Source organism: Sarcophilus harrisii, chromosome 5 (assembly GCF_902635505.1).
Source record: "Sarcophilus harrisii chromosome 5, mSarHar1.11, whole genome shotgun sequence".
Taxonomy (NCBI): domain Eukaryota; kingdom Metazoa; phylum Chordata; class Mammalia; order Dasyuromorphia; family Dasyuridae; genus Sarcophilus; species Sarcophilus harrisii.
Window position 1 is genome coordinate 38,696,896 of NC_045430.1, and position 18,009 is coordinate 38,714,904.

Sequence of the window (18,009 nt, forward strand, 5' to 3'; positions counted from 1 at the left end):
TCTAGGTCATCAAAATAGTTTTTGGGAAGTCTGATTGGTATAGCGCTAAATAAATAGATTAGTTTAGGTAGTATTGTCATCTTTATTATATTTGCTCGCCCAATCCAAGAGCATTTAATATTTTTCCAGTTGGTTAGATCAGGCTTAATTTGTGTGCAAAGTGTTTTGTAGTTTTGCTTATAAAGTTCCTGATTTTCCCTTGGCAGATAGTCAATCTATTTATTTAGTGCCATACCAATCAAACTGTCAAGAAAGTACTTTATAGAGCTAGAAAAAATAATAACAAAATTCATCTGTAGAAACAAAAGAATTTCAAGGGAATTGAAAAAAATGCAAAGGAACATGGCTTAGCTGTACCAGACCTCTATATTATAAAGTAGTGGACATCAAAACCATTTGGTATTGGCTAAGAAATATAGTAGTAGATCAGTGGAATAGGTTAGGTTCACAATACATAATAGTCAATGACTATAGTAATCTAGTGTTTAATAACCCAAAACTCTAACTTCTGGGATAAGAACTCACTATTTCACAAAAATTTCTGGGAAAACTAAAAAATAGTATAGCAGAAATTAGGCACTGACCAACACCTAACACTCTATACCAATATGAGGTCAAAATGGGTTCATGATTTAGACATAAAGGGTAATATTATAAATAAATTAGGAGAACAAGGGATAGTCTACCACTCAGATCTATGGAGAAGGAAGGAATTTATGGATAAAGAGGAAATAGAGAACATTATAAAGTGCAAAGTAGATAATTTTCATTATATTAAGTTAAAAAGGTTTTGTACAAACAAAACCAATGCAGACAAAATTAGAAGGGAAACAAAAAACTGGTGGTGGTGGGATTTACATCCAATATTTCTGATACAAACCTAATTTCTAAAATATATAAAGAATTGATTCAAATTTATGAGAACACAAACTATTATTCAACTTATAAATGGTCAAAGGATATAAACAGACAACTTTCAGATGAAGAAATTAAAGCCATTTCCAGTCATATGAAAAAATTCTCTAAATCACTATTGATTAGAGAAAAGCAAATTAAGACAATTCTGAGGTACCACTTCACACTTCTCACATTGGCTAAGATGAAGGAAAAGATAATGATAAATGTTGGAGGGGATGTGGGAAAATTGAACACTAATACATTCTTGGTATAGTTATGAACTAATCCAACCATTCTGAAGACCAATTTGGAACTGTGTTCAAAGGGCTATAAAACTGTGCATACCTTTGATCCAGCAGTGTCTCTACTGGGTCTGTAGAGAATTCCAAAGAGATTACAAAAAAGGGAAAAGAACCCACATGGGTAAAAATGTTTGTAGCAGTCCTTTTTGTAGTGGAAAGGAACTGGAAAATAAGTGAATTCCCATCCATTGGGGAAGCTGAATAAGTTATGGTATATGAATGTAATAGAATATTAGAGTTCTATAAGAAAGGATGAGCAGGCTGATTTCAGAAAAACCTGGAAAGACTTACATGAATGAACTGATGCTAAGTGAAGTGAGTAGAAGAACCAAGAGAACAGTATACATAATAACAATAAGAAATGTGATGATAAATTGTAATGGACTTAGCTCTTTTCAACAATGAAGTGATTCAAGGCAATTCCAATAGACTTGTGATGGAAAAGTCATCCGCATCCAAAGAGAGGACTATGGAGAATGAATGTGGATCACAGCATACTATTTCCACCTTTTGCTGTTGTTGTTTATTTACTTGTTTTTAAAAAAAAATTTCCCTATTGATCTATTTTTCTTGTGCAGCATGATAAATGGACATATGTTTAAAAGAATTGTATATTCTTTATGCATTAAACTATATTGGATTACTTGCCTCTAGGGGAAGAGAAAAGTAGGGAAAAAGGGATAAAAATGTGGAACACAAGGTTTTGTAAAGTTGAATGTTGAAAATTATCTTTGTATGTATTTTGAAAAATAAAAAGTTATTAATTTAAAAAAACATAAAGCTAGGATAATTTGGAGATAATCAACTGAGGGAAGGCACTAGCAAAAAAGTTGTTTGTCCTTCTCTCTCTCTGTCTCTCTCTCTCTCTCTCTGTCTCTCTCTCTCTCTCTCTCTCTCTCTCTCTCTTTTTCTGAGGCAATTGGGGTTAAATGACTATCTTTAGCAGGTCTACTTTTGATGAGGCAATGCCCAATAACTAAATAAGGCTATGTGAAAAAGAAATGAGACTGTCCTCTTTTATCTAGTCACAAAAAACAATAAAGAGGAAGACCCTCAAAGTTTTGAGTCGGAAGGAAGCCACGAAGCTGAAATGAGGAAGGAGACAAGTTCATCCTTGGAGTCAGGAGATGGAGTGAAGGTAAATGTCACTATATCAGTGAGTGTGTGGAAAGAAATAGGTAGACTGGGGCCAGATCATGAAGGGCTCTTAAAAAGAGAGAGAGACCACCTGGAAAGTTCTTACACTTGTCAAGAGCAATGATAGTAGAATCAGAAAACCTTGGTTCAAATCTTGCTTACTGCCTGTGTGCCAAGTTACTTGATCTCTCAGAACCCCTAAATTTCTTATCTGTAAAATGAAAGGAATTGGACCAACAGGCTGGGAGTCCTATTATCTTGGGACCTCCTTGGTTAAGACTTTTTTGAAATTTCTTATCGACTCAGCCATTTTCCTTCCATTAAAATATAAGCATCTTGAGGACAAAGTCCATTTTTTCAGTTTAGTTTTTGGAGGCCCATACTTGCCACAGTGTCTTACATATAATAAGCCCCTAAATATGCTTTTAGCATCCTTCTTGCAAGCATGTAAAGGACTGAGTGTGAGTAAATGCCAGTGGTTACTATTTGATGTAAATAATAGAATGTTAAAATATGATTTTTTAAAAAGAAGTTCATTTGAAACACTTTGACTAATAAAGAGAAAAAACAGCTACCAGTGAGAAGGAAAGAAAAATTCCCTTTTGGAAGCATCAGAAGAGGAAAGGAAGCAAAGTGAGGGAAGGAAAGAATGGAGGGAGTTAGCTTGAGGGAGTGAAAACTGGGGACATTTGGTTCATTTTCTGCATCACAATGGATGTTTGTGACAAATTCTCCTTGGAGCCTGGTCTCTCCAGCAGATGGTGAGCCCACTCTTCCCCCCTCCTTGGGCTGAGGGGGGGGTCCTTTGGGAGCCCACACTGCTGTCTGCCTGTTGGCACAGAAAAGACGCACGTCACCCATACGTCAATGGAGTAGCTTTTGCAATTCAAGGATGGGGACTGTCCAGGGATAGAATTGGGAAGCAAGGGGTCTGGGAGATGTGTGAAGTCACAGTGAGCTGGCATAGCTGGCAATGCCTAGGCACACCCAACCACTCAGTTCTGGAACAATGATGAAATTAATTCTGCTGGAGAAGGATTATGTCAATTTACTTCCCAATGGCCCTGTTCACCACCTCTCTAACTTTCCAATATATTGTACCCATCTCTGTCTATCTTTCCCCTAGATGTGGATATTTTCTGGCTAGAATTTAAACTGTTCTTGCTTCTGTATTTGTATCCTTTGCACTTAGTATGATGCTTGTTACATTTGACATATTATTCAGTTGTGTCTGACTGTTCATAATTCCATTTAGGATTTTCTTGGCAAAAATACTGGAATCGTCTGTCATTTCCTTCTCCAGTTCATCTTACAGGTAAAGAAACTGAGGTAAACACAGTTAAGTAACTTGTCCAGAATCACACAACTGGTAAATGTCTGAAGGCAGATTTCGACTTTAGCGCCAATACTGTGAACACTATGGTGCCACCTAAAGGCTCACAATCAGGCTACTAAGGACTATAGCCCCTTAGCAGCACACCTTCTGGGACTTTTGAGAAGAGAAAAAATCCATTAAGTGGGTTCTGCAGGTGCACCAATGGTATTCCCTAAAGACACACTCTTGGGTCCCCAGGTGAAATACTTCAATGCCAATAGATTATGTAAACCAGCATCAAGTATGATTATTAGTAAGCCTCTCATCTCTGCCACCTGCATGACAAGTCATTTGTAGGAGTTTTCCAACAAGCCACCCATGGAGAAATGAATTAGCATCCATTTCAGAGGAACAGAGAGGGGGTGGGAGATCTGGGAGGAAGCTTAGGGGAGCCTAACTCCCTACCTGATTGGCAAAGCCCTGGATACAGAGCCAGTAAACCTGGTCTCCAATCCCAGCTCTGCCTCTGATGAGCTGTGTGACCTTGAGAGAGAGGTCATCTCACTTTGCTGGGATCTCAGTTTACTCAAATGTAAAATGACCTCCAAGGTCTATTTGATCTGTAGATCTTATAACTATCATAACCTTCAAGGTCTGTTCCAGTTCTAAATATTATATCAAAGTCCCCTCTAGAACATCTCTGAGAACTAGTCATCTGGATTCTCCTTAAACTCTTCCTGTAATGGAGAGCTTATCACCTCCAAAAGCACCTCATTCCATTCCAGTACAATTTTTAACATTTATTTTATTTTTAATTTATGGAATAAAAAAAGCATTTCTATAACAGTATACTTTTAAAAAGATGATTACATATGAAATTTAAATTATTATATATAATTTGTATTTCTTTCAAATACATAATGATCACATTTTTCTTTTTCCCCTCCCCTCTCCCTACCCTAGAGATGGTTACCATTAGTTACAAATAGGTATATGTATGTGCGTATGCACATATATTTATATACACACACATATATATAGTTCTTTACATACTTCTATTAATCAGTTCCTTTTCTTAATGTAGGTAGCATCTTTTTGTCTTTTATTTTTTAATTCTAGTGCAGTTTTAATGGACTACTTACTCCCCAGTGTGGCTGGAATGAAAAGCTCATGTCAGAGAACAATAATTAAAATACTGGCATCTATATAGCCCTTCAAAGTTGGCAAAGCACTTTATGTAGAAAGGTATATACCCAAAGTCTTAGTGTAGTCTTAAATTTTAATATTATTGATAAGCTATTATAACAGCATTTCATTACTAATATATTATTTAATTAATAGCTTTTAAGTAGTATTACTGTTAATAATATATGGCATATTAATATATAGTATATAATATATGCTATGTAGTATATTTTATATATTTTATTATATAGCATCATTTATTTTAATATATAGTATTTGTTTAAATATTAATAAATTATATCATTTATTTTAAAATACTGTTAGTTTAAAAATTTTAAATATTGTTTTATTTTTAATATTAGCTATATATAGCTTGTTATATAATATTAATTCTTTTATATTAGTACTAATAAGCTATTATCAATAGCATTTAAATAAGCTATTAAAGCATCCTAAGACTTTGGGAATACCTAGTATATTATGATTTCATTTGATCCTCAAAACAACCCTGAGAGGTGGGTGCAATTATTAGCCTCTTTTTACAGATGAAGAAATTGAGGCTTGCAGAATTCAACTTAATTGCCCAGGGTCACATAGCCAACAAATGTGTCTTCCTAAATTGGTCATAACACACCATTGAGTTGGAGGCAGAGGAATAGACTGTATAATGGCTAGATAGTAGGCTGGTAGGCATGGTAGGCAGAAGGATTTGCTTCACCTTCTAAATTGGTTGTATTTTTGTTTTGTGACCCTTGGCAAATTACTTAACCTCTCTGCTTCCCAGGCATTGTAGGGAAGGTTCCTATCTGCCTTGGTGGAAGAAGGTCCACACCAGGAGTTCCCGACACTGACCAAACCATTAGGGAAAAAAGACTGGACTGGTAAGTTAAGACAGATTGTGGAGGTTCTTGAATGCCAACTGTTCTTGGGAGGCTCCCAGATACCTCTGACACTTAAACTTTTAGGAAGTCATTTGAGTTCTTCAAACTCTGTCTTCTCATTTGCAAAATAGGGATAATTCTTGGACTACAGGATTATTGTGAAGAAATTAGGAAGTAATGTCATGGCATAGTCAAGAGTGTTACCCATCTCGGATTATCTATGTATCTATCTATCTGTCTGTTTGTCTGTCGGACTGCCTGTCTATCTACCTATCTCCTCTATCTACTTGTCTATCTGCCTATTTCCTTTATCATCTATCTATTTCCTCTATCCATCCATTCATTTGCTTATCTGTCTGTCTGTCTCTTTTCTATCTCCTCTACCATCCATCCATCCAGTCATTTATCTATTTATCCATCCATTTACTTATCTATCCATACATCCACCCACCCATCTATCCATCATCAATCCATCCATCCATCCATCCATCCATCTATCCATATATCTATCTACTTACCTACTTCTTTATCTATTTATCTCTCAATTTATCTCTGCCCCTAAGGAGCAGCTATTCTATCCAAGGAAAGGACACTTTTTATAAATAAGCATGACTTTCTAATTTCTGTTCAACTGTCCATTGGGATGATAAGTCTTTAAAATGAGGATAATATTTAAAGTATTGTTCTGGTTTTAAATCATTATCTAATATAGATTCAGCTAAGTCTAGTGTCTGATCTTTCCTTGCTATTGGTTGCCCATATAATCTTCTTCACAATTTCCTGAATCTTTAAGCAAAAGGAAAATTCAAAAGCTCTCTCTCAGTCACCTGCTAAGTGTTGAAAAGAGAAGATCATGTAATGAAGGATTCAGCAGTTTAAAGAATGGCCTCCTAATTGAGGCCTATTTACAACCATTTCATTTTTCCCAAATTGAATACAAGAAACTACCTTGGATTACCAGAATACTATGCCTATTTATAAAGTGAAATAACTAGCAACATCTCTCAGAGACATGTGTGTGGAGGAAATGATGAAAAGGAATAAGGCAAGTGGTTGAAACACAAATTATTTAGAAAATAAAGTTTCTAAATGTTCTTCTATATGTCTTAAGATGAAGACTTGAAGAAGTAAAAGAGGAAGAGGAGGAAGAGAGAAAGAAGGAGGAGGAGGAAGAGGAGGAGGAGAAGGAGAAGGAGGAGAGGGAGAAGAAGAAGGAAGAGGAAGAGAGGGATTAGTATAATAGGGATTGGACCGTTTGTGTATGTGTATGTGTGTGATTCAGAGAGGGGGAAGGGAGGGAAGGAGGGAGGGAGGGAGGGAGAGAGAGAGAGAGAGAGAGAGAGAGAGAGAGATATTGAGATTAAGAGCCTGGTTGTTGGACCAGCTACAAATCAGGAAGACCCAAATTCAAATCCTGCTCTTAGACATTAGCTTTATGACACTAGACAAGTAATCTTACCAATTAAAAATAAAAACTCAATACATAATAAATACATATAATCCAGGGAGATGAATGCTCCCATTATCCGTGCCTCAAATGTCTATTTCATCCTATGTCTTCCCCCTTTTGACATATTAATGCCTGAGACATACTATTTTTTAAGTCCATAAAAATATGCATGCTACTTTTTTTCTGAATAGATGATCCTATGATCTTTTGCTGTTGAACAAAGACAGAAACCTCTCGATCAATAAGAGTCTGATTTTAATCCCTCCTTCCTCTCTTTGTCCCCTTGAATCTTACTAGTTTTATAGTTCATTCTTTCAGAGACAGGCTCCCTGGGCTTTCCTGTAATTCAAAGGTTCTTAACTTGTGAATATTTTAAAAAGTATTTTGACAACCCTATTTCTATATATTTGATTTCCTGCACTTAAAGAAAACTATTATTCTGAGAAGGATTCATCAGACTGCCAAACAAGGCATTAATACAAAACAGCAGGAAACCTTGAACTAATTTCTTAAGTTTCTTCTTCTTCTTTCTTCTTCTTCTTCTTCTTCTTCTTCTTCTTCTTCTTCTTCTTCTTCTTCTTCTTCTTCTTCTTCTTCTTCTTCTTCTTCTTCTTCTCCTCCTCCTCCTCCTCTTTCTCCTTCCCCTTTTCCTCCTCCCCCTTTTCCTCCTCCTCCTCCTCCTTCCCCTTTTCCTTCTCCTCCTCCTTCTTTCTCCTGTTTTTTTCTATCCTTCCTTCCTTCCTTCTAGCTTTCTTTCTTTCTTTCTCTTAGTCTTTCTTTTTCTTTTTTTCTCTCTTTCTCTCAAGGAATTGCTATGGAGGACTAAAGACTAAAGCCTGATGAATAGAGAAAGAATGACAAACTGGAATAAGAGCAAGATAGCAAGGTGGAGTGTGTCTTTGAGAGATGGGTGGAACACCATCAAGTGTCACTTCTTCCCAGTGAAGGAGACAGAACCTCATAATTGAGTGTGATTCAGGGCTATGGTAGAGACTACATTATGAGGACTCCCTCTCACTCCAGCTTACATCCCCACCTTTTACAGCTGGGTGGAGATTAAGAAGATATGGAGGGTGAAAAGTAGATAGTCTCTCACTGATCATCTGCCCTATTTAGTCTCCTATATTCCTAATGGAGAATGGATAGAGGTAAAACCAGATGTCTCTGTCCCTGTCTCTCTGTCTCTGTCTCTCCCTATCCATCTATTGACCTGGCTATCTCTTTATCCATCTATTGATCTGTCTGTCTGGCTATCTATTCATCCATCTATCAGTCTATCTACTTGTCTATCTACCTGACAATTCATCTTTCTATCTACTTGTCTATCAACCTCTCTTTCTATCTATCCACCTATTTATTTATCTTTCTGTCTGTGTCTATTCATCTGACTGTATGTCTATCTATGCCTGCCACCTCACACCTTTCAAATTGGTAAAGATGACAGTAAAAGATAATGATAAATGTTGAAGGGGGTGTGGGAAAACTGGGACACTAATGCATTGTTGTGAACGGATTCAACTCAACTATTCGGGATAGCAACTTGGAACTATGCCCAAAGGGCTATAAAACTGTGCATACTCTTTGATCCAACTGGGTCTGTATCCCAAAGAGATCATAAAAGAGGGAAAAGGACTCACATGTGCAAAAATGTTTGTAGCAGTTCTTTTTGTGGTGGCAAAGAATTGAAAAATGAGGAAATGCCCATCAATTGAGCTGAATAACTTATGGTATTTTAAAGTAATGGAACATTATTATTCTATAAAAATGATGAACAGGCTGATTTTAGAAAGACCTGGAAAGATTTATACTAACGATGCTGAGTGAAACAAGCAAAACTAGGAAAACATAGTTCACAACACCACCAAAATTGTGGGATAATCAATTATGACAGATTTCTTCTCAGTGGTTCAGTGATCCAAGGCTTCCAATAAACTTTGATTGGAAAATGCCAACCACATCTAGAGAGAAAACTATGGAAACTGAATGTAAATCAATACATGCTATGTTCATTTTTTTCTTTTTCTTCTTTTTTTTCCCCTTTCTCATGATTTTTCCCTTTTGTACTGATTTTTCTCTCCAACATGATTCATAAGGAAACATGTAAAAAAAAAAGAATGTACATGTATAACCAAAAAAATGTTGTTTTTAAATGTAATTGGGGAAAATAAAAATTTGACCACATATTGATTTAGAAAACCACAAATTAACATTATCTATGTTGCATCACATTTTTATTTATTTTATGAATCATTTCCCAATTATATTTTAATCTGATTCAGGTCAGAGCTATCAGCTGCTTGCAGCTGATCAAGAATTTAACACCTCTACCCAATTATTTAATAATGCCATTATTAATAAAAAGAATATGTGTCATTTGACATTGATTTCTGATAACAAATCTGCGAAGTAAATGCTATTATTATCTCATCTCATTTGCTCCTGACAAAATAAGTGTTATTCTTATCCCCATTTTTACAAATGGGGAAACTGAGGCAGGTTTTTTAACCTCAGATATCTCCTAATTTTAAGTTCAATGGGCTACTCATTAATTTTATATAAGTTGCTGAGAAGGTGCTTTAATTAGGGGAAAATTATTTTCTAATGATATCAAAGATCTAGTCCCTATCCCTAACCTTCTTGCTTAGTCAGCACAATGCCTGGCCCATAGCAAGCTTAGTAAATGTTTGTTGATTTTTTGATTGACTTGAGTTCAATAACTGCCTGCCAAACATATAGATTAGAAGAAACCTGTGCAAGTCATATATTTTCTCATTATCTCAGTAGAGGCATTTTTCCCACTGTGAGTTCCCCAGGCCAGTAAGTGGTGAACTTCAAAATCAGTTTTTAATGGAAAGAACCTCGTACTAGATACTAGGGAAGATGCAAAGTTGGATTCTGTGTCTTCAGGAATATCTATACTACTCGACCCATCCCATTAAAGATTTGGGCATTGTTCCTCCTGGCACCCATTTGATAGCTGGTAGCTGAGGCTTCCTGCTGTCACTGATTCACTAGAGTACAATATTTCATCCACACAGGTCTTACTTTGGGCCAAGAGAGTTATATCACCAAAATGACTTAGATTGCCAACAACAGGCATCTGTGGATACCTCAGATGACAAACTCTGGTCCAAGGCTGCTGGCTGTCCTCCAGTATTTCTGCTGACACAGGGCTAATGGAGCTGGAGTCCCCAAATTGACTTTGGACAGCTCCCATGCTAACCCTAGGACTGTAACTATGGAAGCCAGACCTGAGATTTTCTTCCTTCTTTTCTAAGTCCTTAAGCACCATTTCAGCGAGTTGGACACTCTAAAGGAAAGACATTTTCATTGTCCTTATATTCTCTCTAATTATATAGCTAGATGCTGGGATAATAAAAGATTCTGTACCACCACATTATGTCATAGCAATGGGCCAGGTGGGGCCAGGAACTGGCAGATATGTGGATTTAACCTCTCATGGTTCCAGCTAGGGTTGGATTAGCCAAATTTCATTGATTCAAGCTGGCATCAAGATCTATAGTAGCAAAATGGGTAACCTCTGCCTTAGGAAAAATGCTGTTAGCTTATTTCTGTGGTTTATAGATGAATTCTGGATCCAGAAGTATTAGTATCCAAAAGAAAAAGAATCTGTCTCTGGATAAAAGATGTTCTCCACATCACTGAATCCTTCCAGCAGGGATTATGCCATCTTTTAAAATCTACCATGACCCAATGTGCCATCATTTCAGGGCAGTCCACACAGGTACATCTTAAACTTCACATTAGAGCACAGGTCTGTATATTTTCTCCCTTAAAAAAAGAGGAAGAACAGAGTAGTCCTTGAGACCCTTTAGGGCAGATAAAGAATATCTCCATCTAGTAGGCAGCTAGGAGCATAGTATATAAAGTGCTGGACTCAAGGGCAGAAAGACATGATATCAATAGCCTCAGACACTTCCTAAGTGTGATTTTGGACAGATCACTTAACTTTAATTTCCTCATCTATAAAATGGGGATAAGGATAATAGCACCTATCTCCCATGATTATCATAAGGAGATTATATTAGTAAAGCACTTAAAAAACCTTAAAACTCTACATAAATGCTTGCTATTATTAGCTAAAAAGACATTTTGAATTTAAACACAAATGATTCTTTGATTAGCCAACATTTTAAAATATGCTCTGCAATTCTATCTACCCTTTCATTAAGAGAGAAAGAGAACTAATGAGCAGATCCAGTTTCCAATAGTTGGTCACCATGATGTCTTTATAATTTCAGAAGGGATCAGCATCCCCATGGGGAAGGTTTGGAACAACAAAGTAAGTTTGATTAGAATAATGTCTCACTTCACTGAAATGCATAATTAAATTAGACAGGCATTCTCTCTCCCAAAGCATCTATTCTTCAGAGAGCCGCTAACACAGGGACCCAGAGGGGGCCACCTGATGAAACAAAGATGCAGCTGAGTTACAAAAAATAATAGCCATAAGTTGAGAAACAGAATGATGTAATAGATGGGTCTGATCACTGACAAAGCTAGGAATAAATTCCTTAGCTCAAGTATATTGTGCATGTGTGCATGTATGTACATAATACACAAATATGTCTAGATATATATATGCATACATCTCTACATGTGTATATGCAGAGACATTTTATATTGAGATGTTTATATATTTGTAGTTATAGACTTATTTATATATACACACATGTAATACTTGAATGCATTCTTATCTATGTATGGATGTGTTCCTATAAATATGCATATATACAAATGTATTCCCATTTGTGTATATATGAGTGTATACACATTCCTATATTTGTACAAATGTGTACATGTAGGCACATATGAACATGAACACAGACAGACAGACACAGCAAAAGGATAATGAAGGGAACCTAGAATTAAGTAGAAGAACAAGTAGTATTACCTTCACAAAACTACAAAGATCATTTAATGGTCCCAACCCTTTCCCCCAAAATAAATGTCCATTAAAAAATTTATTGGGGCATCTAAATGGTGCAGTGAATAGAGCACCAGCCCTGCAGCTGGAGGTGAGTTAAAAATCCAGCCTGAGACACTTCATACTTATTAGCTGTGTGACTTAACCCCAACTGCCTAGCAAAAAAAAATTATTATTATTTTCTGTTTATATCACCCACATTTCCTAATCTATATTTATATACATGTGTACTTGTGTATATATGAATCTCTCATCGCCTCTCCCAAGGAACCATTCTTTAAAATAGTGAATTAAAGAGGAAAAAATTCAGTAGGAAGAATTTTTTTTTAAAGTGTGACCTTGTTTGTGGCATTCTGTACCCATAATCAGACCTTTGCAGAGAAAGGGGGAGGCACGTTATCATATCTCTTTTTCAGGGCCAGGCTGGGTCATTATGATTTCACAGAATTCAGTTTTAGTTTTAGGGTTACTTTTCCATCCTTTTGAATCATTATATTCACTGTATATATTGTTTTATGAGTACTGCTTAGATCAGTCTGTAACAGTCTTAGCATGTTTGTCTATATTCATGACATTCGCCATTTTTGGGCAATGGTGTCTAGATGCTATAGTTTCAGACTTGAAATTGGAAAGACCTGTGCCACAAACAATACCTTAACTTCTCTCATCTATAAAATAGAACTAATATTATCACCTACCTACAGGGCTGTTGTGAGGATAAAATAAGATAGTATATGCAAATGCCCTGCAAACCTCAAAGTGCTAAAATACTGGGTATTATCATTATTTCTTAGAGCACGGTAATTTCCCTTCCTGACACAACACAAATCGTTTAGGCCATTCCATAAGTAATGAAACTGCCTATATTTGTTAGTGATATTTTACCAACCTTATTGTCTGGATCAGAAATATTAATTTCCGAAGAATTAGTAATGAATATCATGTAGAAGGTAATGAAGAAGCACATGATACCATAATAAGCAAGGAAGGTCAAATCAAAGCTGGAGCGAATGGCAAGGGCTAGAATGATCTCTAAAATCCTTTCTTGTTCTAAATCCTAGATCTTTTTGTATGTTATATCATCCCATGGCTCTTAATGTGACCATAAGCAGTATCATTGAGCCTCTATTAAGAACACCATCAATTTAGGCCCCCTAGGTGCAGTGCTTTAAGCCATGGTCCCCTTTCTCAAGTAGCTGATCCTGATTGTGGATGACCACAATACAGGAAAAAATAAATGGCAGCACTTAAATACTCAAAGGGATCTAGGATTTCCTTGCTCTAGGCATTTTCCTTTGATGATACAAGTAGTAACCCACCCATACATGCCCATCTTATCTAGATCTCATCTATGTCTTCCTATACATTGTAGTCCATCCAGCCTTCTGGGGGCCTTTTTTCTTTTCCCCAGATAGAATGAAGATACTAGTGGGGAGCCTTCAGGTTAGCTCCCCAGAATCTCTTGCTCCTCCCAATTGGCCACTCACTCTTACGATTCACTCCACTTTGATTTGACCTTTCTTGCTTATTTTTGCTTATTTTATCAGGGAACTGAGTGTCAAAGGTAAGGTGACTTAATCAGCTTAACTAAAAATCTACACTGAAGTCTAATGACCTTTTCCAATGACCTTTTGATTGTGCCATGATTCACAAGCAAGATCTTAGAGATAAAGAAATTCCAGTTTGTGGATGACTTGGAGTTCTTGGTCTTGTTGATTCCTTCAACAATATCAGGATTAGAGGGCAACCGAGAGGTTCAAAAGGAATTCTTGCTCTCATATATGGGGCAAAGTAGGTGACTCTGGATAGAGCTCTAGGCCTGGAGTTAGGATAACTCATCAATCACTTACTACTTATATGAACTTGGGCTTAGCTTAACCCTGGGGTATTAAGGAAATATGAGGAAATCCTGGGGTTTCCTCACCTGTAAAATGAACTAGAGAAGGAAATGGCAAACCACTCTATATCTCTGCCAAGGAAATCCCAAATGGGTTCATGAAGAATCAAATAAAATTGAAACAACTGATCAATAACAACATACTCTCACATACCCTAGAAGTGACCCTACAATCTTTATTTAAGACCCCTCCAGTAGGAGGAAGGAAGCAGCCAAAATATATCTCATTCCCTGAGAAGTCCCTGCATTTCTAGTTTGGGCAAGATAGGAAGACCCCAGGTTTTTTGTTTTCTGTTTTTTGTTTTTCCTGAGGCAATTGGGATTAAGTGACTTGTCCAGGGTCACACAGCTAGGAAGTGTTAAGTGTCTGAGGCCAGATTTGATTGACTTTAGGACTGGTTCTTTATCCACTGTGCCACCTAGTTGCCCCAAAACCCCAGTTAAAAAAAATTATCAATATCCCCTTGAATGTCCTTGTCTCTATACTGAATATCCTCTGTTCCTTTAATCAAACTGCATGTGGCAAACTCTGATCTCGACACCCTTCTCTGGAAGCTCCCCAGATTTCAATGTCGTTCCCAAACTGCAGTTTCCAGAAGTTAACACAATACTTCAAAAACATCCCTTTTCTCTCTGTGTTCATTCTAGTCATCACTTCTAGGTGATGGCCTCTGGGTGGCACAATGGAGCGAGCTCTGGACTTGAGTCAGGAAGATGAGTTAGAATTCCATCTAGCCGCTTGTCACTTTGTTTTACATTATATCTCACGATGTTTCCTTATCTATAAATGGGATGATAATGACACTTACCTCACAGTGAGGATCAAAAGCTAGATATGTCACCTGACTTATTTTCCCTCAGTTTCTTCATCTGTAAAATGGGGATAATAATAGCAGCTACCTCTCAGAGTTGTGAGAATCAAATGAAATAATAATTGTAAAGTAATTAACACAGTGATTGGCACAATAAGGACTATATAAATGGCAGTATAACATATACATCTGAATGTGGATCAATGCACACTACTTTCACCTTTTTTTCTTTCTTTTTTTTCTTTCTCATGGTTTTTACCTTCTGTTCTGATTTTTTCTCTTCCAATCTGGCTCATAGAAATATGTAAAAAAAAATGTACATATATAACTTAAAAAAGAAAAAATATAGCATATACATATGTTATATACACATATATGTATAAAATTTTTATTAATTTTGTTTATAAATATGTACATAATTCTATATATAATTAACATATAATTGTGCATGCATATAATAAATAATATATACATTTTGTTCAGTTGTTCAGTGGTGTCTGACCCTTTTGCAACCCCATGGATTTTGTCCATAGGGTTTACTTGGCAGAGACATTTGAATAATTTGCTATTGCCTTCTCCAGTGTGTCCCCATTTAACACATGGAGAACAAAGGCAAATAGGAGTCAAGGGACTTGCCTAGTCACACAGCTAGGAAATGTCTGAGGACAAATTTGAATTCAGATCTTCCTGACTCCAGGCCTGGTGCTCTAACCACTGTACCAGCCAACACCCCCAGTGTATCAATTAGGGCAAAGCTTCTTAAACTGTGGGTCATGACTCCCTATGAGGCTGAATGTGGGGCTGGCAATATTATGACTTATTATCAGTAAATGTTTGATTTGTACACTTATTTTGTAGGGTTGCATAAAAATTTCTCAAGTGAAAAAGTGTTTCCAGTAGAAAAAGATTAAGAAGTCATCTCCTAAATTACAAGAGCTTACTAGGAAGGATTAGCTTGCAAGGTAGCTAGAAAAATCCAGAATCCAAAATCCGAGTTCAGATCTCCCCTCTGATATTTACTTAGTTGTCTGACCCTGGGCAAATATGTTAACTTCTCTCAGCTTCAGTTTCCTCATCTGTAAAATGTAAAAATCTATAAAACAATAGCATTTATCTTACATGAATTCCTATCAAATAACACATGAAAAGTATTTGGTGGACTTTAAAGAGCTATATAATCACACTATTTCTGACTTTATGAATTTGTGTTCTTTCCTTTTTCTTCTCCAGATTCTTATGGCAAGATAAAGACAGATCTCACAAGATGGCATATAAGAATTCAACTTGAGGGAGGGTCCAGCATTGATTTGGGTGGGGAGAACTGAGACGACAGGTAACTCCAGTCTCTGCTCTTATGGTTCTTTTTCAAGAAATTTATATACAACTGAAATCAAGGAGCAGGGAGTGGCCCACAGATTCTGATGGGACCTGCAGGATCTCCAGCCGGGAATGCTGTCACACCAATAAAAGTGAAAAATGAAAAATCTCTGTAGCCTAGCAGCAACACTCTGGTAGCAAGGGCATTTTTGGGTACAGATCGGAAAGTTCTCACCATGAGAAACAGTGAGTCATGAGTGTCAAGGCTGATGGCCAATTCTTCTCATTCACTATATTCCCATTAAGTGAGAGTTTTATTAAAAAAAAAATTGTATTGCTGAATTACCTATTTCATATTGCAGCCAAAATGAGATTCATGTTTTAAATTTCTTTCCTGGCTCTTTTCCCCTTTGAAAATCCCTTGAATATCTAGTAAGTATCTGCAAGTTTTTCTGAAGCTACGTACAACTTTCTACACACTGGGCCACTTTAGCTGCCAAGGTACTATGAAATCTAACCCCTTCATTTTATGGATAAGAAAATTGAAGCTTAGATAATTTAGGCAAATGACCTTAGGCAAATGATCTGCCCAAGGTCACACAGTTAATAAGAAATTATAACTATATTTGAACCTCAGGCTATCCTGACTCTCAAGTACAGTGCCTTATCCATATATCACACAACTATTCAAATTCAAATGGATTACAGAGTTATCTTCCACCACAGCTAAGCTAAGACTTGATAGTTGAATCAGGCCACAGTAGACCAGCCTTGAGGACTAGGTTCTTTGTGATTGACCAGGCTTCAGAAACTAGACCTCAGAGCATTGACAGGAGTCCCCAGAGTGATCGCCTACCTCTGGTTTCCTCTTTGGCTATTAAAAAATACTCTGTGTTACTTTCCTCCATCAAGACAGAAGTAAATATGAAAATAGACTTTTGCTATATATAAGTCCTAGGTTTTACTTCCCTTTTAAAAGCCTAGAGCTCTCTGCAGGGACGTAGTCTTAAACTGCTTTATAAAAGGTCAAATACATTAACAGAATGCCTCATAGTCTCCAAAAATAATCGCCCACTGCCATTTCTAATCCTTTAATGTCAACACCAGAAAATTTAAAGGGACAGAGCAATGAATATTTATCATTTCTTTCATGTGTGTACCTCATTGGTCACTTTCTGGTTTTTTTTTTTTTTTCTTTGAGTGAAGGTTTCTATAGCCTCTCTAGAAATCACAAAAAGCAACCTGAACAACTTGGCTGTTCTATAGAAGGGAGGCAGTAATAAAACTTTACTTTCATAGAGACTTAAATTGACCTCAGAGACCATACAGGAATCCTTCAAGTTGATCAATCCAATAAGGTGGCTTATATTATATACTATATTAATATATATTAACTTTATTATATTTTGCATATTATATTTATAATTAATTTTATTATATATCATAATTATCAATTATGTAGCTATATAATTAGTAGCTATGTATTCAAAAAAATCATGTAAACTTTCAGTGCCTTAGTTTTTTCATCTGTAAAATAAGGTTGAACTAGAAGCTGACTTCTAAGGTCCCTTGTAATTCTTAAATCTACAATTGACCACTTTAAAAAGACACAGTTCTAGACATTGGGGGGGGGGGGGAATACAGAGATTAAAATCTCCCTGACTTCAGGGAATTTATATTCTAAAAAGAAAGATGTACACATATAAGTACATACCCAATGTAGCACAAAAATGCAAGATAATTTTCTAGGGGAGACACTAGTAATTGGGAAAAGGGCTCGTGAAACAATTCCTTTCCACAAAGAGCTTAAATTGTATTGGAGAGATAATATGTGTGTGACGAAACTGAGGCAAACAGGGTTAAGTGAC

At 36.4% G+C, this 18,009-nt stretch overlaps 1 long non-coding RNA gene across 1 annotated transcript; it reads left to right on the forward strand.

Annotated features, from left to right (window-relative positions):
- The first annotated feature begins 5,406 nt into the window (after nucleotides 1-5,406).
- On the forward strand, nucleotides 5,407-16,509 carry LOC116419273. The gene is made up of 2 exons (XR_004229536.1): nucleotides 5,407-5,717; nucleotides 16,055-16,509. It is a non-coding gene; the product is annotated as an uncharacterized LOC116419273 (long non-coding RNA).
- Nucleotides 16,510-18,009: the final 1,500 nt, after the last annotated feature.